This window comes from Anolis sagrei, chromosome 5 (assembly GCF_037176765.1).
Source record: "Anolis sagrei isolate rAnoSag1 chromosome 5, rAnoSag1.mat, whole genome shotgun sequence".
Classification (NCBI taxonomy): domain Eukaryota; kingdom Metazoa; phylum Chordata; class Lepidosauria; order Squamata; family Dactyloidae; genus Anolis; species Anolis sagrei.
In genome coordinates this window covers 43,194,593-43,220,014 of record NC_090025.1, presented here as the reverse complement: position 1 = coordinate 43,220,014, position 25,422 = coordinate 43,194,593, and positions in this window count along the sequence as shown.

Below are 25,422 nucleotides of genomic sequence, written 5' to 3'. Positions count from 1 at the left end.
GCAATATTTTGCAATATTATCATAAGGGACAGGAATACCACTGGGGAGACTGTAGCATTGCCTAAACTCTGTAAACTCTTGGACTGCTCTGAGATAGGACTTTCTAGAACTTGGTTCTAAGGCTAGTGACATCCCCCTCAATATCTCTTCATTCCAACCTGCCAAAGATGGTCTGGCATGGGCATCTGCTGAAGGTGCTAGCTGTCTGAAATGCTCCATCTGCATACGAGACAGAGTGTCAGCCAGTGAGTTTTTCAAGCCTGCAATGTGAAATGCTTGAAAAAATATATTGTACTTTAAGCAGTGGAGTGTGAATTGACGAACCACATCCATTATCCTGGGGGATTTAGACGTAAGGCTATTGATGACTTCTACTGTGGCCTGATTATCCCACCAAAAGTGGACCGTTGAGTTCTGAAAGCTTTGAAACCAAATCGATACGGTCACCAATATTGGAAAAAAAACTCTAGAAAGGTTAAATCAGAAGTCAAACCTAACTTGTGCCATTCAGGTGGCCATCTTTCTGCACACCAGTGGCCATTGAAGTATACTCCAAAACCTATTGATCCTGATGCATCGGATGCCACCTGTAGGGCATCTTTCAACATCAAGTCGTGTCTCCAAAATTAGATATCATTAAACTTGGACAAAAATTCTAACCAAATAAACAAAGAGGCTTTAATCGCCCTAATAACCTGATATGATGATGAGGGGAGGAAACACCGGTGATAGCATCGCGCAGTCTACACAAAAAGGCTCTACCAGGAGCGACCACTTTACATGCAAAATTAAAATCTCCAATTATTTCCTGAAATTCTCTTAGGGTAGCCTTTTTCTGTTGGGTAAATTGTTGACAGGTCTGCCACCTTGTCTGGTGGAAGCCTGGAATACTGATTGATAGTGTCAATTTGTACCCCGAGGTAGGTTAAGACTGTACTAGGGCCCTCCGTCTTTTCTTCAGCCAGTGGCACCTCGAGCTGTTTAGGTCTTTAAATGAAGATAGCAGGAAATTACACTCGCCAGATCCATGCTTACCCCCAAATGGAAAATCATCTAAATAGTGGACTACGCCCTTGATACCCGATTTGGTTTACAACGCCCATTCTAAGAATGAGCTAAATTTTTCAAAGGAGGTGCATGAGACTGGGCAGCCCATAGGGACGGCCCAGTCCATGAAAAAGGCGCCATCAAATTGAAAACCTAGGAGTTTGAAATCTTGTGGGTGTACCAGGAGCAGGCGAAAGGCTGATTTGATATCACATTTTGCCAATTCGGCTGCGAAACCCTGGGTTCTCACCATGCGTATTGCCGCATCGAATAATGTATAATGAACTGTATACTGGTGATCTGGTATTGCGTCATTCACCGAGCTGCCCTTGGGATAAGACAGGTGGTGAATGAGGCGATATTCTCCTTGTGCCTTCTTTGGGATGTTTCCCAGTGGGGAAACATGCAGCTGTGGTGATGGGGGTGAGGCAAAATGGGCCCAGGACCCTGCCCTCTCTAATTTCCTTATCTATTTTGTTTTTAACTCTGTCTTCCATGCCAATTATAGACCTCAAATTACGGGACCAGAAACTTGTTTGGGGGCCCTGAGCCGGGATATTGAAGCCATGTGAAAAGCCATCAAATAAATAGTTGGTGGCCGCCCTGTCATGATAGTGTTGTAGCCATTCCTTTAAGGGTACCAGCCTAATTGAACTGGGGCCCTTTTGGAAGGGAGGTTGGGGCTGAGTTCTTTCTTGGAAATTGATTGTCATTTGGGTTTGCCCTGGGTGTCCTTCCCTTGTTGCAGTTTGTGTTGTAGCACAAATGGAACATGCATGTTGGAATTTACAGTTTTGACAAGAACAAGCTCCTTGGGCCACAAAATCCCAACACATGGCCTTCTGACGCTGTGGTTGTTGTTGGGTGGCCCACTGTCGAAAGGGGTGTATGTGATATGTTTTCAGAATGTAATTTAGCAACTGAATTTCTAACAATGAGCGGGTGTGATGGTATTATATTTGTGCCGGAAAAATCTAAAATAAATACCCCCCCCCCAAAAAAAAACCAACAACAACGAAAACGCTTATCGTAAGACAGCCAAGCATTGCCCGTAAAGTTAACGTAGGCGCAATAAGTTATATTCTGATATTGAAACAAAGATTTTCCCCTGAATGGGTAGGCCTTGGTTACACCAGCATATATCATATAGCATGCCAGCCAGTTGTGAACCACCCTTCTTTTTTTTAAAAAAAAAAAATCCTTGGTTTCATCATCCAAGTCATCTTTATCCTTTTTGTCTAAATCCCTAAAATAAAGGGAAAATATGTCAATGTATTCATTTTTCAAAATCTTATTGATTGTTTTCTGGGCCAGGTGTGACCCCAGAGCTATTGAGCTCATTTTTGGGGGTGAGGGTAACGGCCATTTGATGGTGCCCCAAAAATGATTGGCCTCCTCAGCGCTAACTAATGTGTTGTTTGTTGAGGTTTGTAAGGGTATTTGTTGATTTGGTTGTAAGGGGGACTCCACTGAAGTGGATGCCCCCACTTGAGTGTGTTGAACCACTGACACTTCCTGGGCCTGAGCTTTGTCCCATGGCCAAGCACTCATATTATTAGTACCTGTGGATGTGGTGACTCTCTCTGCCAGTAGTGGGCTGGGAACAACTGGAATCAATGCCTCTTGACAGGTGGCTGCTTCTGCCTGTTGGTGGGCTGTTGGTATCGACTGTGTCATGTTGTGGTTCCGGGGCAGCTGACATTCTGTCTCTGGCTGCTCGCTGTGAGTTGGGCCCACCACTTCCGCTCTCTGACTGGCGTGCCACCCGGTCTGCCTCTAGATTGGAGACACGAGAAAGAAGGGCTTTAAGCATTGCAACCTTACTTGCCTGTCTCGCTGGCCGAGGGCCAGCTGACGCTGCCAACCCCCTTTCTTTTTCCTGCTCGTTCCTGTGGATGAGCAATGTGTTGAGGTTCTCTACTGATACAGCCTCGTCTTCTGATGAAGAAATCTCTGGAGGTGGGGGGCACTTTTTCGGCACCTTTTTAGCAGGGCCTCTACCTATGCATATCAGCCCATAGTAATATCATGGCAGCCCCTTGCTGGATATGGATGTTACAAAACTATTCAATTACACTTTCCACAAATGCAAGTCCACTTCCAAAGAGTAAAATTTTTACTGAATTCCAACCCGTGTATTTTTTCTCATAATTCCAAAAAAATTCAGAAATATTTACATCTCTAGTCAAGCATTCTTAAAAATCACCTTTAATAGTATGTTAGGCGTAGCTGCAGAAATGTATGCAACTTTCATAACATATTCAATTATTGCTCACATCATTTGGACTTGTTTCCTCTTGTATTTTCCATGTCTTATGTGTGTATGGTTCATTACTGTGAAAGCCATTAAGTTACAGTACTGTACTCAGGAAGTGAGTTTAAATACTAAGGAGCCATCACTTCTGTAATATCTTTTGCAATATTACATCTTAAGTGCTATAGTATGTATCCTGAAGAGATACCTATATGACATTTACAATGGTTTATATTTTCTCTCTCTCTATATATATATAGAGAGAGAGAGAGAGGGGGGGGGAGGGAGAATTACACTGTCAAAATTATTTCCTGCTGCAAAATTAAATGTGAAATCTTTTTGATTGCATTCACAATAAGTTTAACTTGGGAGAGGGCACACTATCTCTCATTTTATACTTCAGATAGGATATATGTCCACACTACTATGAAATCTGACATATAGATAGAATACACTAAGAAGGCACTGTTTACAGATCTGAGATGAATATATCAAATTAACAAAATACTTTTGCCTATTGATACTACACATGGGGATGAAAATCATTTCCCTGCTCTTTTTTATGTTCCAAGTTTACTGCTCTGTCTTCCTGAACTCTGTTCATTCAGAGGAAGCCTTAGAAAATGCCTTCATGTTGTTGAATGAACAGGTGATGAGGAGGTCAATGGGGCTTCCCAGGTTAGATAAACCCTTTCTGGTGAAATATGCAACAGTTGTGCTCTCTGCACTGTCCATATGTCCAATAGGTACATTGGGGGATTCTATGAATAAACAAGGTGAGGACAACCTGGCCCATCAGAACCTCTTCTTACAAAAAAAAAATCTGATCATGTAAATTGGTTTGCCAATGTGATTTTCAGGCTTGAATATTTTAATAGAAAAGATCAATTTATTAAACACACTCCTAGTCCTTTTATGTGAGTTTGAAGTTCACCTGTAGGGTATTTTAGCGTATTAGTCTCCATCCCATGGATTGACTTTCTTGCTGAAATCAGGCATGCACTTGCACTTCTCTGTTTTTAGTATCTATCTAAGACATTGCTTTTCAGACTAACATTTAGTAAGTAACACATTGTAGTATCTGTTTTATTCATGCATTTGTTTTCAATAGTTTTTACTTCTCTGTTTGTACATTGATCTGAATTTTTCACTATTAATTCAACCAACTAAAGTATATGTAAAAAGACCCATAGTAATCCTTTGTCTCACAAGCTGAATAGGTTCATAGTGGATCTGTCACTGTTGTGTATAGTAACTATTGTGGGGCTAATTGACACAATTTCACAAGCCCTTCACAATTTTATAATGTGTGTTAGTGCAATATGATAGCTGTTGCTCCTAAGGAGAACTTCTCTTCCTTGATTTGGGACAGGAGTGGCCATCTTCCAGAGCCCAGAAGGCATCACTGCTCAATTTTGGCTTTTCCAGGGGTCTGTAGGGTCAAGTGGCAGAATTACAGCTGTCATTCTAGGTGAGCAGAAATGAAGACAATTCAATTCTAGGTCTCATCTAAATTCATCATTTAATGCAGTTTGAAATTAACTTCAAATTGTAGTGGTCAGACAACAAACTCTCATAAAGTGTGTAAAAGAATGATGTTAATGTACATCAGTTGTCTATAGATTGCGCAATCACTATCGGGTCTCAAACTGGTTCCAGGATTTCCTGTGTAATCATCTGCAAAATTAAACCACTTTCTTCAATGCTGGTTTGGGCTTAATTAAACAGTCTGCACAGATGGGGCCCTACCACCATGTCGCATGTGCTGCTGGAATGGAGTTTCCTTGTCATATTCTGGCAGCACCCCCACAGGGAGCATGGTGATCTGTTGCTCCACATCCCACTCTGTTGTATTTCCCCCTGCCTGGGGAAGCCTGTTTAAAACAACTTGACTCATCTTTCCTTATGTAAAGATGGGGAACTGCTAATGACCACTAATGGCAATTTTATGGTGGTGGCAGGATGTTTGCACCAGTTCCATCACAAAGCCACCCCAGAAGTACTTTTCAGGGATGTCATGGGAGCCATTGGGCTCCATGGATGAAGTAAAAAAGCAACAACATTGCAGCTGCTGAATTTTGGACAATGTGAAGAGGTCCCTAGTGTACTGTTGGCTGTTTTGGAGGGTTTTTCCAACTGTTTTTCATAGGGATAGGCTGCAGCATGTAATAACTCTGCAAAGGGTCACTGGGCTGTGTGGGTGAAAAGCAATGCTTTGAGCCAAAACATCAGTGGACACAATAATTTTTTGGTTGGTAGTGGAGATCCCATGGGCCACGCTGGAACCCCACTTGTCCACTTTGTCCTAACATACATTACTATTCTCCATATTGCCAGTATCCTTCATGCATGTTGTAAACACAGTTCAGAAAATACATTATTTTCATCAGTGATATATCTGCATCTCTGCAAATGCTCGAACAGAACTATCATCACCATCATCAATATGTCATATCACATTGATAGTGTTTTATTGTAGTGTTGATATTACTGTCTGCATTAATAACTGAGCAAATCCAAATTAAAATCCCGGCAAGACTGAAGGATTTGCAAGCATTATCTCATGTTTAAGGTGCCAGTATAAACAATCAGGATTTGTATCCTGGACTAAGGAATCTCCACGAAAATTCTACCTGTAACTGTTTAACAGGGATTGAACAGAGTTCCTTGCTCATAAAAAGGATGTTTACTCAGTCTTTTGGCTTATTCTGTATTTTGCTTTATTTCAGCATGAAATGCTCTGCAATTGACTTTATAAAACAAACAATTCCACAGAAATCCCAGTTGCATTGTTAATGTTGAGAACAAAAACAAAATGCCATACTTTGCATTTACTTTTTATTTTATTTTATAGTGAAGGACAAAACCAAACTATTTATGTACTTCCCTGGCATGAATGAATTATTTCTCCCGTGAAATGCCTACACAAAAATAAGAACAAAAAGGAAGAATGGGAAGAGTTAGGATAAAAAATTAAATTGAATCCTAGTTTATCATTTCTGCACTACAGGATGTCATGAATGTGAATTGGAACTATATTTATTTTAAAATATCTGCTCCTCGAAGTTCCATAAAATAGAGTAAGACAACTCTATGCCATTTGTTCCCTAAGACAAAGACTGCAGAAAACTGCTCTAACATACTACAATTGCTTGTCCATGAGCAGATATGCTTTTTAAATGCATGTTTTGAAGATAGCTCATATGCAATATTACACAATGGTGATAATTGTAGAATTATATAAGGTATGTCGGAGCCCCCAGTGGCACAGTGGGCTAAAGTACTACGCTGCTGAACTTGGTGATCAAAAGGTCACAGGTTCGAATCCGAGGCGTGGCATGAGCTCCCACTGTTAGCCACACCTTCTGCCAACCTAGCAGATCGAAAACATGCTCCATGCAGTCATGCCAGCCACATGACCTTGGAGGTGTCTACAGACAACGCTGGCTCTTTGGCTTAGAAATGGAGATAAGCAGTAATCCCCAGTTGGACATGACTGAAATTAATGTCAGGGGAAAATCTTTACCTACATTTACCTATAAGTATGTCATGGTAAGTTTCAAAGAGGGCTTTGAAAAGTTAGTTATGGACTACAATAATCAGAATCCTCTGACCTTGTGAATTAAGGATGCTCTGGGTATAATTTTAGTCCAAACATCTAAAACCCTAAAATCTCTAATTTCAGAGGCACTATTTACTAAAGGACTGAATCCAGACACTCCTTGGTTAAATTGCTTTATTTGTCGCATTACTCCTTGGATTCCAAAGTTGTGCTCTTGAGTGCTATTACATTATCAGTATAACGGAAAATATGACAATTCATTGTATACTGAAATATTTTTTTATTTTTTATTATTTACTATCCTTAAAGTACATATAAGTGTTCTTGACTAAATCAGTAATTGCAACACATAAATATACTATGAACACATTTTAGAATAACAGATCAATAGAAATTGTATACTGTTATGCATAAAAAGCCAATTTATTTTGATTTTGGATCTTAGACAATTTCCCATTGTTTAGTTATTGTTTTGCTGAGTTTCCTAACACTATTTGAGAAAACTTGGCCAAGATTGAAAGAGTCACAAGAAAGTTTTACTTGCAATAGTTTTGTAAAAATGTGAATGTCACTTCAAAATGTATTCCTGAATGTTGGGAGCTTGTTCAGTTTCCAAACTGGGGAAAAATGAGAGTAGTTATATTGCATTTATGGTAAACTTTTAAAAATCCAAATAAATACCATGGAAAAACCGGGGGCAGTGGGATTGGGGATAGATATCCATTTTAGCCCTGCATCCACTCTTAATGTGGAAACAAAAAAAGTCACAAAATCTGTTGGATATACACACAGAGATGTTGTAATTCCGACAACTGCCCATAACCATAAAAATAGTGTGTCTGTATAAAATAGTCCCAACTTAACTGAATCTAATGCTGAGTGGCATGTTCACCATAATGTATGATCCATTGGTCCTATTCCAGTAAATCTCATTAATTTGGTGGGCCTACTCTGAAATTAGAAAATGGATTTAGAGCCTAGGATGCAAATAATTCCAGTGTATTCTAATGAATTACAATTCAAACAATATACTTCTGCAAAAAACCAGAATTGTATTTAGATATTTGAAATGAAACAGAATAATACAGACAAACTGTTACCTGATGTGATGTCAAAGCCTTTCATGGCTGAAATCACTGGGTTGCTGTGAGTTTTCTGGCCAAATGGCTATGTTCTGGAATGGAGCTGTACAGCCCAGAAAACTCACAGCAACCCATTGTTACCTGATTTTCCAAACAAATTGTATATAATAAAGTTTTAAAACACTGGGCATAATTCTGGACTTTTAAAGATATAAACACCTTCAGGCTGCATTTTCCCATATTGATCTGTCTATCAACTATAGTAATCTTTAGTCAGCTTTTAGTGCCTTATATCCCCTAAGAACGGCCAGGTTGGTTTAAGATGTAAAAGGAACTTTTAAAAGATGGCAGAATCCATTCCCAGTCAACAGATGACAGCCAAACATATAAAATGTCTTTTATTGTCATTATTATTATTATTATTATTATTATTATTATTATAACTTTATTTGTACCCCGCTAGCATCTCCCAAGGGACTCGATGTGGCTTACAACAGGCCGAAGCCACAGAACAACAATACAGCGAAACAATACAAAAGCAAATTAAAACAGTTAAACAAGTAAACAAAACAGTAACAATACATCAGACAATTATTAAAACTGGGCCGGCCAGAGTAGTGGGCACAGGATTAAAAGTGCTGATATTGCGGGAGGAATATAGGGTTATAACATAAGTGCAGTGTGCGGTGTGCAGTGATCGTGGTTCTACTAAAGTGCATCTGGGACTTGGTGTTGAGGTTCCTAATCTGAAAAGGCACATCAGAACAGCCAGGTTTTCAAGTTCTTCCTGAAGACTGCCAATGTGGGGGCCTGTCTAAGATCTTTTGGGAGGACATTCCAAAGTCCGGGGGCCACTACAGAAAAGGCTCTGTCTCGCGTCCCCACCAAACGCGCTTGCGACGCAGGAGGGATCACGAGCAGGGCCTCTCCAGATGACTGGAGTGAGCGTGTAGGCTCATAGATGGAGATGCGATCACACAGGTAGGGTGGTCCCAAACCGTTCAGGGCTTTGTAGGTGAGCACCTGCACCTTAAATTGGGCTCGGAAAATAAACGGCAGCCAGTGGAGCTCCTTAAACAGGAGGATTGACCTCTCTCTGTAATGAGCCCCGGTTAACATCCTGGCTGCTGCCCGTTGGACCAGTTGGAATTTCCGAGCCGTTTTCAAGGGTAGCCCTAACGTAGAGTGCATTGCAGTAATCCAGTCTAGAGGTGACCAAGGCATGGACCACCCCGGCCAGATCAGCCTTAGTGAGGTACGGTCGCAGCTGGCGCACAAGTCTCAGTTGTGCAAAAGCTCTCCCGGACACCGCCGACGCCTGAGCCTCAAGCGTGAGCGATGAGTCCAAGAGAACTCCCAGGCTGCGGACCTGTGATTTCAGGGGGAGTGTAACCCCATCCAACACAGGCAGCCACCCTATACCCTGATCAGGTTTGCGATCGACCAGGAGGACCTCTGTCTTATCGGGACTGATCTTCAGCTTGTTCCTCCTCATCCAGATAGACACAGTGGCCAGGCACTCAACCAGCACTCGAGAGGCCTCCTTGGAGTTAGGTGGAAAGGAGTAGTAGAGTTGTGTGTCATCTGCATAGAGGTGGCATCCAACTCCAAAACTCCGGATGACCTCTCCCAGCGGTTTCATGTACATGTTAAAGAGCATGGGAGACAGGACAGAGCCTTGCGGGACCCCACAGGTCAAAGGCCAGGGATCCGAGCAGGCGTCTCCCAGCTTCACCATCTGGGTTCGTCCCTCCAGGAAGGACCGAAGCCACAACAGAACCGTGCCCCCGAGACCCATCCCAGCGAGACGACCCAGAAGGATACCATGATCAATGGTATTGAAAGCCGCTGAGATGTCCAAGAGAACCAACAGAGTCACACTCCCCCTGTCCAGTTCTCTACGGAGGTCATCCACCAAGGCGACCAAGGCTGTCTTGGTGCCGTGACCAGGCCTGAAACCAGACTGTGACTGATCTAGGTAGTTGATATTATCCAAAAAGCCCTGGAGCTGAGAGGCGACCACCCGCTCCAGCACCTTACCCAAAAAAGGGAGGTTGGAGATTGGCCTGTAATTGCTCAGCACCGTGGAGTCAAGGGAAGCCTTTTTAAGGAGTGGGCGAACCACAGCCTGTTTCAAATTAGATGGAAAAATCCCTTGCTCCAACAATGTGTTAATGATCAATACAAACCAATCAGCCAATCCCTCCTTGGCAGATTTGATAAGCCAAGATGGGCAAGGGTCTAGCGCCGAAGTGGTCGCCCTCACAGCTCCAATGACCTCTTCTACGGTCTCAGGAAGAACAAGCCTAGAAGAATCCCACAAAATTGGACAAGCAGATACCTCCGTCACCTCCTCTGGCACTGCGGTGAAATTGGAGTAACGCTCAAGGCGTATCTGAGCAACTTTGTCTGCAAAATGGTGTGCGAAATCGCAACACCGAGCTGCTGGGTCGTCAGAGGTCTCCTCCACCACAGGAGGGTGGAGGAGTTCTCGGACAACCCGAAACAGCTCCGATGATCTATTTGCTGCAGACGCTATACGGGTGGTTGTGAAAGATTCCCTGGCCACCCGTATAGCCATGGAGTATGCCTTAAGAGAGGCTTTAGCCCGTTCTTGGTCAGACACGTCCCGAGATTTCCTCCATTTGCGCTCTAGCCCCCTTCTCGTATGCTTCATGGCAGCCAGCTCCCCAGTGAACCAGGGGGACGGCTTGTCACGACGCAATGTGATGGGGCATTCAGGAGCGATCGTATCTATTGCCCTAGACATCTCCCTGTTGTAGAGATCCACCAGGGCATCAATAGAATCGCCAGGCTCCATGGCAGGAAGAACCCCAAGATTCCTCAGGAATCCGTCCGGATCCATTAGTCTCCTGGGGCGGACCATCTTAATCTGTCCTCCACCCCTGCGAAGGTTGGGGGTTGCAGAAAGTCTAAAACTGATCAGATAGTGATCAGACCATGACACCGGAAGGATGTTTTGTTCTTCCACTCTGATCATTCCACTGTCTGCCACAAAAACTAGGTCGAGTGTGTGTCCAGCCTGATGGGTGGGTCCAGATATAATTTGTGACAGCCCCATGGTCGTCATGGTGGCCATAAAGTCCTGAGCTGCACCAGACAAAGAGGTCTCGGCATGGATGTTAAAGTCTCCCAGCACCACCAAGCGCTGGGAGGTCAGGGCCGAATTGGAGACCACCTCTGCTAGCTCAGACAGGGAAACTGTTGGGTCGTGGGGTGGGCGGTACACCAGCAGAAACCCCACACTGTCACGGTTCCCCACCCTCAGGAGGACACACTCAAACCCAGGAAGCTGATAAAATAAAAACAAAAATCTACTAGTGGTTCATGTTCCAAATCTAATAATTGTAAGATAAGTTAGAACTTCAGGATATATTATATAAAGCAGGGGTCCTCAAACTAAGGCCCGGGGGCCGGATGTGGCCCTCTAAGGTCATTTACCCGGCCCTCGCTCAGGGCCAACCTAAGTCTGTAACGACTTGAAAGCACACAACAACAACAACAACAACAACAATCCTATCTCATCAGCCAAAAGCAGGGCCTCACTTCCCATAGAAATACTAATAAATTTATATTTGTTAAAATTGTTCTTCATTTTAATTATTGTATTGTTTTTAAGTGGTTTTTGCACTACAAATAAGATATGTGCAGTGTGCATAGGAATTTATTCATGTTTTTTTTTTCAAATTACAATCCGGCCCTCCAACATTTTGAGGGACTGTGACCTGGCCCTCTGTTTAAAAAGTTTGAGGACCCATGATATAAAGCATCCATGTTGCATTACCATTTTAGGTTAGCACTGAAAGGATAAATGGATATAGTATAGGCATAATGAAACGTTTGCACTACATACCTTTAAACAAGTCACTGAATAATGTTGCACTGATAATGCATGTCATCTGTAAAGGTTTATTAACATCTGTGCTGAAACATGACAAAGAATTATATGATAGAGGACTCCAATGAAATGGGCTAACAGATGTATATAAATTAAAATTAAAATTATTTTGCCACATGCCAGACAAATTCCACAGCAGGACTGAAGGACTGGTTTATCTGTCACGATGTTTCCCAAGTCATTATAGTTTGACTCTGTTCAAACCACCATTCTATGTTGTGGTTACTGGGAATCTTTTCATATAAACATTTTTTGTCAAGATTATTCAGACTGCACACATTTTTAAAACCATGCTTCATTGTATGGTATGCTCATATTTTGATACAATACGTGAACATAGCTGGCATCCCTACACAACTCACAAAAGGAAAGTTTAAGTGCATATAAGTTTGTGTCAGGCTTCAATTGTTTTCCTACCCTTTCTGTTTATTCGTTTTGGAATAGTATAAGAAAGTAAAAATGGAAAATATTTTTTCTTTCAACATAAGGCTAATTGGAGAAGATTAATGTCATCAGATGCCTTAGAGGGGTCACTGCTTCTGCTTCAAGATGGAATCAAACAGGCATGAGAGTATTAGAGGGTGTTGGAACTGATATTCTCATGTTTCTTTATGCACCACAATGATATGATAGCAATAAGAGCATAAGAGAGGAACCCCAAATTGAATCCTGATCTCTTGGGGCCCTTCAAATTTACCCTCTGGATTCCCAGATAACCACACCCCCTTCATCCTGATACTACGATTTTTTCATAAACTCACCTGCATTACCAGGAGCTTAATAAAGGTAAAGTTTCTCCTTGACATTAAGTCTAGTTGAGTCTGATTCTGGGGCTTAGTTCACACAAAAAAGAGAAATGAGTCAGCCAAAGTCAAGAGTCTGCTGTCAGAGAAGAGAAATTCAAAAGTCCTTTGAAGTCAAGTTGAAACAAGGTCAGGTCCAAAATCTGAAATGCAAAGTACAAACCATGACAGAGATGTGTTAGCCAGTGTTGAGATTCAAAGTTCAAGTTGACAAAATCAGAATTCCTTGGAGTTAAGTTGGTGAAGCAACAGTCAGATGAGAAACAAATGGTGGTTGGACTCGAGCCATATAACAATATTGCCTACTGCAAAAAAGTCACAATACTGAAGGCTTTAAATCTTAAGATCTCAGTTGCTGCTTGATGAATGAGCATCTTTCAGATAATCTCTGGGACTTACGATAACCTGCCTGCACTAACTGATGTTTTACAGGTGTGGTTTAACCCTTCTGTAGCTTGCTCAGGTGTACTTGCTCAAGTTTCCTCAAGAGCAGTGGTTCTCAACCTGTGGGTCCCCAGATGTTTTGGCCTTGAGCTCCCAGAAATCATAAGAGCTGCTAAACTGGCTGAGGTTTCTAGGAGTTGTAGACCAAAACACCTGGTGACCCATAGGTTGAGAACCACTGTTCTGGAGGGGCGTGCACAGATAGCTGGGGAATGTTTGCTTCAGTTGAAGGCTCATCTTCAGCAATGGTTGAGTTAGGCAGCTGCCAGCCTTCTGTTGGAGGCTGCCAGCCTTCATCTCCTCTCCTAGCCCTTCTAGCTACTCCTCAACCTTGCTATTCAGGCTGGCCATGACACAATTAGTGATTTCCCACTCATTGTACAACTTTTCATATAAGCTGTAATGTGTCTCCAAAAGCTTTGTTATTGGAAATGTTCTACAATGAAATATATTTGCATTTTAGGACCCTTTCTTTTTCCTGTGGTTATGCTCACAACTGGGAAATTGCATTTGTGAACTTTTTTCAAGTTGGGTTTGATCCCTAGGGTGAAATAGTAATGTAAACATTACTGCCAGGGGACTGAAATTTTTACAGTAACTTGTGTTAAAATTGTTAGGGGAAACTGAAGCAGAACAGTGCAAGCTTTGATGTGCATATGAGTTCTATGCTGCTCTTATTTATATCTCAACAGCACATGGATATGACATTTTAACTTGTTGATACTCTGTTCAGAAGTAGGTAATCCCTTTTTGCCAACCTTTAAAATATACACTGTACAATTCATGACTAGGATTTACCAGCCCTTAAGAACTGCAGGTCATTTCAAAACTTTCAAAAAATAATGTTCCTAACAAACAAGCATTATAATTATTGTTATTAAAATTATTTTAAAATCTATTGTGACTTCACTTTCTTAAAAGAGTACATTTAAACATATTTTTATTTCATTACAAAACCTAATAGCATTTTATGTGATTTGCTACAAATGTTATTTAAAATCTAACATCCTGTATAAAACTCAACAGGAATGCTATTTGCCTGTCAGTATTTCTACTACACTGTCATTAAGTATCTAATAGTTCCACATATGTTTATTAAAATCAGCATGTTTTCTCTTCCATAGATGCCCCAAAGGAAGAACTGTAATAATATGCAGTGAAACCGACATTTAGAAGGCAGCCATCCATGCTGCCACAAGAGTTTTGCTCTGTTTCAGACTGATTAACATACCAAAATAAACAAGCTATTTAGAACACTTTCATTCTTTTCATTCTTTATTCTTCTTAATAAGGTGTCAAGCATAACCTGGCAAAAGTGAAACAAAGAACCTGGCATTCTGATACAATTTTGGGACACAACCACCTGGTCTTCATATCCCTATTAATTACTTCCTTAAGCCTTTGGTGATATACCACAGATGCATATCACCACCTATAGCAGGATGTCAATATGTGGGTTGACCAAATGTGTCTTCTTGGGTGAGTTGAAGGTACTCTAGGAAGATCCTTTTCTGGGACTCTCACCTGGTGACATATTTTTATTGATTCTATTCATTTCATTTGTATGCAACCTTTCTCCCAGAATGAGGACATTCTTTGTACAGTAATTAGTTCCGCAAATCACAGATACAGGATGGGTGACACCTGGCTCAGGAACAGTCTGTGTAAAAAAGATCTTGGAGTGTTAGTGGACAACAACTTGAACATGAGCCAACTGTGTGATGCATCAGCTAAAAAAGCCAATGGAATTTTGATCTGCATTTAAAAAAGTATAGTGTTAAATCAGGGGAAGTAATGGTGCTCCTCTGTCCTGCTTTGATCAGACCTCACCTGTAATAACTGTGTCCAGTTCTAGGCACCACAATTTATTTATTATTTATTTATTTAGAGGTTTTCTATACTGGCCTTCTCAACCTCGACGAGGGACTTAGGTCAGTTTACAGCATATATAAAATACAATCATATAAAGAGCAACAGTACAAATCATTACGTATCAAAATAACACAACACAATACAATAAAAACATCATCATAACATCATTACAGTTTCCTACGCCAAATCGTCAATCTAGTCAAAGTCATAGTCATGCTCATAGTCACAGTTCATCATAATTCATCACCGGGGAAGGTTCTAGGTTCAGTCCCCGAATGGCACCTTCCAGAGCCAAGTTTTTAGTGATTTCCTGAATGTCAGGAGGGAGGGGGAAGATCTAACCTCTAGTGGGAGGGAGTTCCAAAGCCGGGGAGCTACCACCGAGAAGGCCCTGTCTCTCGTCCCCACCAACCGTGATTGTGAGGGTGGTGGGACTGAGAGCAGCCTCCCCCCAGAAGATCTTAATAGCCTTGATGGTTCATAGGGGAGAATCCGTTCAGACAGGTAAACTGGGCCAGAGCCGTTTAGGGCTTTATAGGTCAAAACCAGCACTTTGAATTGTGCCCGGAAGCTGATCGGCAGCCAGTGGAGCTGGTGTAACAGAGGGGTTGTATGGTCTCTGTACCCCGCCCCTGTTAGCAATCTGGCTGCCACACGTTGGACTGCTTGAAGCTTCCGGGCAGTCTTCAGAGGCAACCCCACGTAGAGAGCATTGCAGTAGTCTAAACGGGATGTGACCAGAGCGTGGACTACCATGGCCAAGTCAGACTTCCCAAGAGAGATAGTGGCAAACTGGAACATGTCCCGAGGAGGATGACTAAAATGATCAAAGGTTAGGAGACCATGATATATGAGGAGTGGCTTAAAGAACTGGGTCTGTTTAGCCTGCAGAAGAGAAGGTTGAGAGGAGACATGATTACTATGCATAAATATGTGAAAGGATGTCATAAGGGTTCAAATTACAGGAAAGATGATTCCAACAGAACATTAGGAAGAACTTATTGGTTGAAAGAACTCTCTGCCTCGGATCGTAGTCTCCCAACTCTATTATTCTATGTCTCTATGATTCTATCTTCCCTTTAAACCTGGGAGCTGTTCTTGTCTTAAGTAATCAAAAATGGATATCAAGTCTCTTGTAATAATTTTGAGATATTAGGCTCATGATATGATGATCAGTAGCAGCGGCTCAGATGCTAGGATATCCCTAAATGGGTGCAGCCTCACTGCAGCATTTCATCGAAAGTAATGCACATCCCTATCGACAATCGGTGAGTTTCTGGTGGCAATTCTTTACACACAATGTATGAACAGCATTTCTTCAGCTTAGAAATGGAGATGAGCACCAACCCCCAGTGTCAGACATGACTGGACTTAATGTCAGGGGAAAACCTTTACCTTTTATGAACAATATGTGCCATACATTAAGCAATTACATTGCATAATGTACTGGTTCCATCATACATTTTTCATGGAAAATTTCAGTCCATATGGATTGAAATATGAGATTAATGTTCTTGCATCTGAGAATGCTTTAGTCTCATTGAATGTGTTTGAAAGATAACAGGCAGATATGGTTAACTGGCTTCTTCCACTTGTTAGCTGGGTCCTACCTGTACTGACAATTTCAGTTTGAAATTGTCCCCTAATTCTTTATTTAATATATAATACCTTGGCATTCATCAGCAAACTCAGCATTTCTTTTAAAAAAATGCTTATGGAATAATCCATAAAGTAGTGTACTATCTAGTGATGCTTAATGTGGATCGTGAAGAATAATTTCAGGAAACTGTTCTGTTCATTTAAGTGTAAGAAACTATTTCCCCCATGTTTTGCCCTTGGCTGTCCTAATCTTTCCTCTAATGCAACATTTATCAGATTTGGGGTTTTGTTGATCTCAGCAGTATATCATGTATATCTTTCTACATTACTTTCGTAAGCTCATGCACTTGGTCTTTATGTTTATTTTTCATATCTCCAACAAACCTTATGAAGAAAATATCTTTTCTCTTCTTCATCTCCTTTTCTTGTGGGATGGTTCCTGACCTCTTTGGTTCTTCTATTTTCCTGCAATAGCAGACTTATAAATAACTGATGTCGTATAATAAGATAATTCTGCAGAACATTAGAAACAGTCACACTGTGCAGCATTTTCAAAACAACTTCCAAATATATGATGGCCTGCTATTATTAAAAGATAGGGGAGAAAGAACTTTGATCTTTCATCCTATTCAAAAGTTACTAACCACATTTACATCCATTTTGGCCAATTTCTCATAGAATGAGACTCTATGGACTTTATTACATGAAGCACACAAACTGGAATGGAAGCTGCCTGTTTCTGTCTCCTCCCATGATTAACCTATTCCTCATTATTGATGGGTAAAACATAACAATAGTTCACAAACCTGCAAAATTCCATCACTACTTTGTGTTCTGGATCCATTCTTCTGTGCCAGCATGATGTCATAAGATGATACTGAAGGCAGGATTTCCCTCCTCTTCGGTTCTCACTTTCCCCCATGCTATTCCTGACCTGTCTATTTTGTGTTTATTTAATATTTTACAGCTACATTTATCTTTTTTTGGTTATACATTGCTGAAACTTAAAAATTGTTCTATTTTTCTATTTCAAACAGTGAAGCAGAAGGTGGAAAGGCAGGGTTACAAGGTCTGCTTAAGTACAATCACAGGATCACAGATTATTAAATCAGTGCCAACTGCAAAAATGAAGAAAGATATGATATCAAAGGTGCTCGCTCATCCCAGCATGTATCCACTAGGGCTGTGCAAAATTTAGTTTTTAATTTGTTTTTGCTTTTAATTTGTTAGATTTTTACATATGAAGAGATATTAAGAAACACTAGGGGCACCCAATGCAAAAAAAACAAAAACAAAAAACCATAAGATCCAAAACACTGACCTATGACTTTCAAATGAGCTTTGTAACTCTCGTAAATGGCTCCAGGTCTGTGTCGTGCATGCCACTTCTCCCCCAAAAGGTCTGGGTTTGGTTCCCAAAGGGCCCTGAGGAGGATGGTGAGGCCGGAGTGGAGGAAGAAGCTCTACTTTTTCCCCAAAGGGGGCAACAAGGGGGGTGGAGAGGGAGGGAGGGATGCCTGGATTGATGGGCAAGGAAGAAGTCCCTCTGCACATGGCTGGCCCAGATAGAGATGCAGAAACCACACTAACATTGGATTACCACTTCATGATGCTAGAGAAAAAATCCACTTAAAATCCAGTTTTTGCCTCCTGCAGAATCCTGGGGTTTGTAATTTAGTGAGGCTGCTAAAGGCTCCTCCCTAAACTACAAACATCAGAATGCTGCTGGACAAAGAAACTGTATTTAAGTAGATGTTTTTCTCTAGTGTTATGAGGTCACATAATGTGGGAAGTGAGCAGAATTCTGGGAAATGTAGTTTAGGGCAGAGCCTTTTGAAGTCTCTGGCGCAGCTCATTACAAGAGAATGCAGAAACCTCCATTTTAAAAGTAACTTCCCCAGCTTTGAGAAAGAAATCCTAAGAGCTTTAATGTGGAAAGTGAGCAGAATTCTGGGAAATGTAGTTTAGGATGGGGCCTCCAGAATTCTCTGCTACAGGAGTCTTCACCTTCCCAAATTTCATTTTACAGAATTCAGTTTGCCACCTTCTCTCCCCCCCACCCCACTTTGAGATAAAAGAAGAGGATTTTGGGCAGTTGAATTAGCCATGAGGTAGGCAAAGTTGAGAGGCAGTAACTCCAAAGTTTAGCTAGTAGGTTTCCTGTTGTTGTTGTTGTTGTTGTTGTTGTTGTTGTTTGAAAGGCTGGATGGTCATCTGTTGGGGTTAGACTCCCTCGCACAACTACTTAATTAAAAGTAATGAGGAATTGGTTAATTTTGTTATAGTAACGAAATGGACACTTACAGTATTTTAGAAACACTTAAGAAACTGCATTTTTAAATGCAAAGAAAGAATGTAGAGTTGAATGCATATATTTTCTGCTGAAATAAATGGAACATGTTAGCAATGTCGGCTTCCTTTCAATGGAAACTAAGTTTAACTCAATGAGGAACAATCCTGTGTAAGAACAGGTTAAAAATTTGAGAAAAGTGTTACTTATAAATAAAAATGTATTTTTAACATTTTGTGAATTAAAAGAATAGAGATTTTAAAAGAAACGGAGTGTGGGGAAAATACAGTACTCACTGGACTAGCACCTGTGTTTTTACCTACCCACACAGGAAAAATAGGTCCTCTCTAGGAATTTTCTAGTTCATTCAAATGATTCTATGGTATGCCTCCACCAGATATTACTATACAGTCACCCTGGAAGATCTATCAAACTCCTGGAGAGGATCCCACCTTGGGAATTTTCTGTATTCTAGAAGGCATCTCTATGGAATTTTATAATGGAAGTTATTCATTTCAATATGGTTCACTGTTATTCATGATTTGCTATTTCTGTGGTATGTTCAGGAACATATACTACAAATATGGGAGTCATACTGTAGTGACAGAATCATCCACCCAATCTAAGGCTTCAAGTATTCAATCTTTAAAAATCTGATTTTAATCCCTGTTTCACCTTAATGCCAAATATGCCTTGCACATCCTTTTTTTCTGGAAGTTTTCTCTACTTTAACACCAATCTGACAGGAAGATAGAACACAATCCCCTCCGTGCTGTGAATAGTTTTATTTTTTGAGTTTTTCTGGTGAAAATGGGGGGAAAGTTATGGCAGTTTATTTATAAATAATTTACTGTTTGTACATTATACCTCCAGGGAAAAAATAATGTAGAATATCAGAGAAAATAAATAAATGTAGAACAAATGATCAGTCCGTCCACTGAAAAGTCTGTTTATTGAGATACTTTCTGGGCAATGACAGACTTTTCTGTAACTGTGGCTATGCCGGCAGTGGCATTCTGCTAGCAATGGGTCCAAATATAGAATATATGGGGTCATGGGGGAGGCAGGTCAAATTCACAAGAGGAAGATCTCAGGATGTTCCTATTATAAAGTAGTTCATTCCTGTGCTTTAAAAAACCCTTGTTTTTACTCATTGCAATGTGCAGTGCAGCATTACTCACAATTCCTTTAGGATGGAGTGGAGTTTAAGATGCACTTAGAACATTCCATTCCCAGTGACTTTATACCTGCATTCCACTCAAAGTGCGTTCAAAATTTCTAAAAAAATCTACTTGTTGTTTAACTTTTGAAATGAGACATTATTATTGTCATTTTAAAAATACTTTATTGCACTGCTACAAGTCTGAAGACTTGGAGTTTAAACAATCCTTTGAAAAAGTCTAGCTCCAATGATCTGCAATCACTCACACAGCACTGCACTTTCATTCCATGCCTTTGTTCCTTAGCTACAATTTGCACTATCCCATTCCCTTGTGTTGTTTAGTTTGGCTATGTCTTACAATAGTAGCCACCATAGGTTATTGTGTGTTATTCTGAGTTCTAAACTGTTGTTTTTATATGCTATATGTTTTATTTTACTGTATTTTATTGTGTGTTTATCTTATGCTCTGTTTTATGCACTTTCTGCCATATGTAAACCGCTCCGAGTCCCTTTAGAGAAGTGGAGGCGGGGTACAAGAATAAAGTTATTATCATTATTTTACTGACACAAAAACACAGTATGTCACAGCAAACGAGATCTATATGCTGGATTTCGTATCACAAAATCACAAGTTGAACACTTCCCAAGCGTCTAGGACTGTGTGATGTATTTTCAAATGATGCACGCAGATCCAAGTAAGGTGGCCTTTTGCAGTTGACAGATCATGATTTTGTCAATGTTTATTGTTTCCAAATGCCTGCTGAGGTTTTTTGGCATGGCACCCAGTGTGCCAGTGACCACTGGGTCAACCTGTACTGGTTTATGCCAGAGCCCTTGCAGTTCAATTTTGAGGTCCTGATAACGGCTGAGTTTTTCCTGTTGTTTTTCCTCAATGCAGCTGTCACCTTGTATGGCAATATCAATAATCCAAACTTTTTTTCTTTTCCACAATCGTGATGTCTGGTGTATTGTGGTCCAAAACTTTATCAGTCTGGATGCCCACAGTAAAGTCCCACAGGATTTTTGCGTGTTCATTTTCCACTACCTTTGCAGGTTTATGATCCCACCAGTTCTTTACTACTGGCAGGTGGTACTTGTGACATAAGTTCCAATAATAATAATAATAATAATAATAATAATAATAATAATGACACAAAAACACAGTATGCCACAGCAAACAAGATATATATGCTGCTATTATTATTATTATTATTATTATTATTATTATTATTATTATTCTCCTGTGACTTGATAATTCTCAGCTCCTGTCTGTTACTTTTTGTAATATGCCACCAAACACAGCCAGAAATGACTTAATCCCAGGACTAATTTATTAAATTCCTTCCACTAAGAGAAAATGTTGAGGGAGGTGAATGAAGCTTTACTAGGGACTCCCCTACATGAGCAATTCTGTTTCAGACTCGCCCTGGATTCCATGGAAATGTTTTTACTCTCTGCTCTTGAACCATGACATCAGTGATTCCCTCTTTTCTGTGGATCGTGCAGGCACTTTTGTGGAAATCAACAAAAACACCTGGCAACATGAAGCTTTCTTAGCTTCATGGACAATGACAAACATCAGAAAAGGTAAGGAGCACCTAATTTTCCCCACACCATTGAGTTTTGGGAAAAGAAGATGGCGTCACTGGACCATTTGAAAATTGATAACAGTTGGAATTAGGAACTACTCAGCTGGTTACATGAAAGTGTGGGGCTACTCCAGAGTTTTAGGGAAGCTCCGTAGCATTCCCTGACTTCTGCTAATATGGGGTAAAATTGGGTTAACCAATTTTGCCCCACATTAGGAGCTAGATATCCACGAATGTCATGTAGACATCTAGGAGAGATGTCTGGCCTAATTGGTACATGTGGCCCATGTAGCCATGACCTTGGAATGTTGGACTGAGTGAAATCATGTTGGTGTGTATGCTCTAATTTGTGCTCTTCATAGGGTTTTGTCTGGCAAACTGGCAAAGTCTGATGGTCCTGAGAAACTTGTTTTGCAAATGCCAGTTTGTCTTCTGGCTTTTTTCTCCTGCTTCAGTTGCTTATTTTAGAGTAATCACACTGGAGTATGACAACAGGATTCTGGCCCTGGTTTTTCTCCACTGAGATAAGTTCTTGAATTTTTTAAAATACAAAATTCTCCAGTGTTTTCATGTTCACTTAATGTGGCAAAATCCTGAAATTGTTTGATTAAATAATTATAAAATGGAAATTGCCTTCTATGCAGATACTTGGGAAAATATGTGAAGCCGTCTTCTTGCCTTTTTAATCAGTACCTGAAACTGTAAAAATTTCCCTAGATTCACATTCAGCAGGTATCCATTCAATTATTTTTAATCCTTTACAGAAATCACTGGTACTTTGATTAAAATTCAGGCTTTATCCATTTGTAATATTCTCTAACAATCTGTCCTTTTATGTAATTAAGGGGAGACTACCCATTCTTTGTATATGAAATAGGATTTTATTCCTTTCTTCCTGAAGCAATCTGTGTTGCCTAAAATACTACAGGGATTGGGGATAGCTGAGGGAAGAAACTGGACCACTAACTTTCTGTGAACAGTAACAATTCCATCAGAAGAAAGACTATTTGATCTTAGCAGTGGATAACACTGAACAGAAAATACAAGTTTGGGCTGCAATATTTTGGGCATCCTTTGTTGTATACACTTGTATACAACATTCAAATCATTTTTGACTTGTGATTACACTAAGGCAAACCTATCACAGGCAAGATTTGTTCAAAGTTGGTTTGCCTTTGCATTTTTATGAGGTTGAAAGAATGTGTGTTTCCATGGCCGAGCAGGAATTCAAAGCCCAATCTCCCAGGGTCCTAGTCCAATACCCAAATCTTTATACCACAGTTGCTCTCTATGTATAAAACATATGGCCAGTGGAATAAGGAAGCAATCTAGCTAGAGTGGTACATGGAAATATCCTTCAAGTGATACAATTATTTCTCTCCCCCTCCAATTGTGCAGAATATCATTTAGAATGTCGTTTTCCTCTAACTACATTTGTTGCTGCATAATGTAGCACCAGCCACATTTTATGAACATGATTTGTACATTTTACAATGACCTGTGCTATAAGCGGGTAGTTACTGTGAGCAACGAGTGATCTGGATGCCTTTTGCTCTCTGTGAAAACTGAATATGTAGATGAGTGTTACTATGAGTGGAATGAATGCCCTTTTGGAAAGCAACAAAAACAACAAGAAAAACCTACATATTTGCCAAGAGCCTGTCTTCCTCGCTGATTCACTCAGAAGCAATAAACTGTTTTTCGTCTGTAAAACTTTGCACATCACATTTCTTTTTTTAGTCTGAATGTGTTCTCTACTTTTCTGAGTCAGTAGGGTATTGAAATATACAACAGCTTTGCTCCCCAGAGAGCATACAGAGCAGAGTTTTGCATACTTAAGCTCACTGGTTGTTCAGAGGGCTGCTGCAGATAGGCAGATGAAGGTTAAAGTGCAATGAACACATATCCATGCAAAACAAAGCACAGCTGGTATGTTTAATTTAGACTAGCTGCCCTTAAGAAGATCAAAAACATTGAATTAATTAAGCTGGTTTTAAAAGTGTTCTAGTGCTGTTGTTGTTTTACATCTGTCTCTTCTCAGAATGTAGCAGTTTCTTATATGGCAGAGATAGGGAAACCTGGGGCCTCCAGATGTTGATGGGCTACTATTCCAATTACACTTTACCGCTGTCCATGTTGGAAAGAGTTGTTGGAACTGGAGTACAATAACATCTACAGGGTCAAAACCTTTCTAACTGTAAGATGTTCTCATTTGAGAGCCATCTGTATGTAACATCAAATTCTTTGGTCTGGATCCGGGATTTCAAGTAGATTATTCTGTTCATAGGAACCTCACTGCACAAAGGTAGGGATGAGATTTTTTTGATTGATTGTTTTCTTCCTTGTACAATCTCCTGTTTCTGCAAAAATAACATGAAATGATAATTTGCCTTTCTCCCTGTGGGGACTCAAGGCGGCTAAGTAACAATCCCTAACCTACCCCACACTTAGTCAAGTTTCAAAAACAAAGTTAAAACTTAAAATCCTAGTAATGTTTTCAATGATTAAAATAAAAACACCTTTTAAAACTCAGCCCCAATGCATGCCCACCCACACATCCCTAGTGGAATTTGGAAAATAAAAGTAGGATAAAGAGGATAGATGTTAAAAGAAAAAGAATCCTCAACAAGCTAATAGTTAGAGTAGCATTTCTAAGTTTTAAGAAACAGACACTAGACAGAAAGAAACTGAATGGAGCTTAAATGTCATGCCATGCCACCCACAGAAAGTAGAAGATTTGCACATGGCTATATATAGACCAGCTTTTCAGAAAGCTGCATGATCAACTTTCTTCTTCTCATTGGCTGACAAGGAAAAAGCTGTGTGCAGCTCTCCTTCACTATTATGCCAACCAGTCCCCACCTCTGGGGCAGAGGAGTAATATATTACATTGAAAAAAAGTCTGAATGAACACATTTTCCGAATTTATCCGTAAGATTCAGAGGTTTCTTTTTTCGATTTGTAAATGCTTTAGGGGGACCCTTCCCACTTTGTATTTTGATGGCTTGTATCTCCAAATTGTCAAAATTTTCTGAAATTTAAAATGATGTCTGGAATTTTGCACACCTCTAATTTCTAATCCATTGAGGGTACAATTTATAATGGAGCTCCTCCCATGAAGCAGGGAAACTTCCTGTTAGCTCCATCAGGATTAGTTAGGGAAATGTCAGAAATAGTCATAAAAAGGGAGGGGTGAAAATGGTCAGATATCATCTTCTGGACTTGGAAACAAGGATTTAACTGGAGAAAAACAAAAAAAAAGTGGGATAAGAGCTGTAAAATTTGCCCAGATGGATCACTTTAGAGATGGGGAGAAAGAGGTGTTCCTGTGGGTGGTGCCCTACCAAACATTGACATTTATCTCCCAAAAGACTGCTTCATGAGCTAGGCATGGTATTTTTTTCAATTAATGTAATCATTCAAAATACCAAAATTTCAAAATATCTTCTTTTCTGTCTGTAATGCTAGAGTTTTAAATCCCGGACTTCTGCCATGGAGAGTACTGAGACTGGAGAAAAGCCGGTATTCCCAGAATGCTGTCTTTTTAATTGTTCCTTCACACTGCTTTCTCCTGTGTCTTCCCCCATATTAATGCAGGTCAGGAATCTTTTCTTTAATCTTTTCAAAACTAAGTTCCCTACATTGCAGTGCTTTTGTAAGAGGAGTTTGGGGACATACTTGAAAAACAGAATTAAAGAGCTTTGGTAAATTCTTCTGCCTAAAGTAGTGGTTCTCAAGCTGTGGGTCCCCAGATGTTTTGGCCTTCAACTCCCAGAAATCCCAACAGCGGGTAAACTGG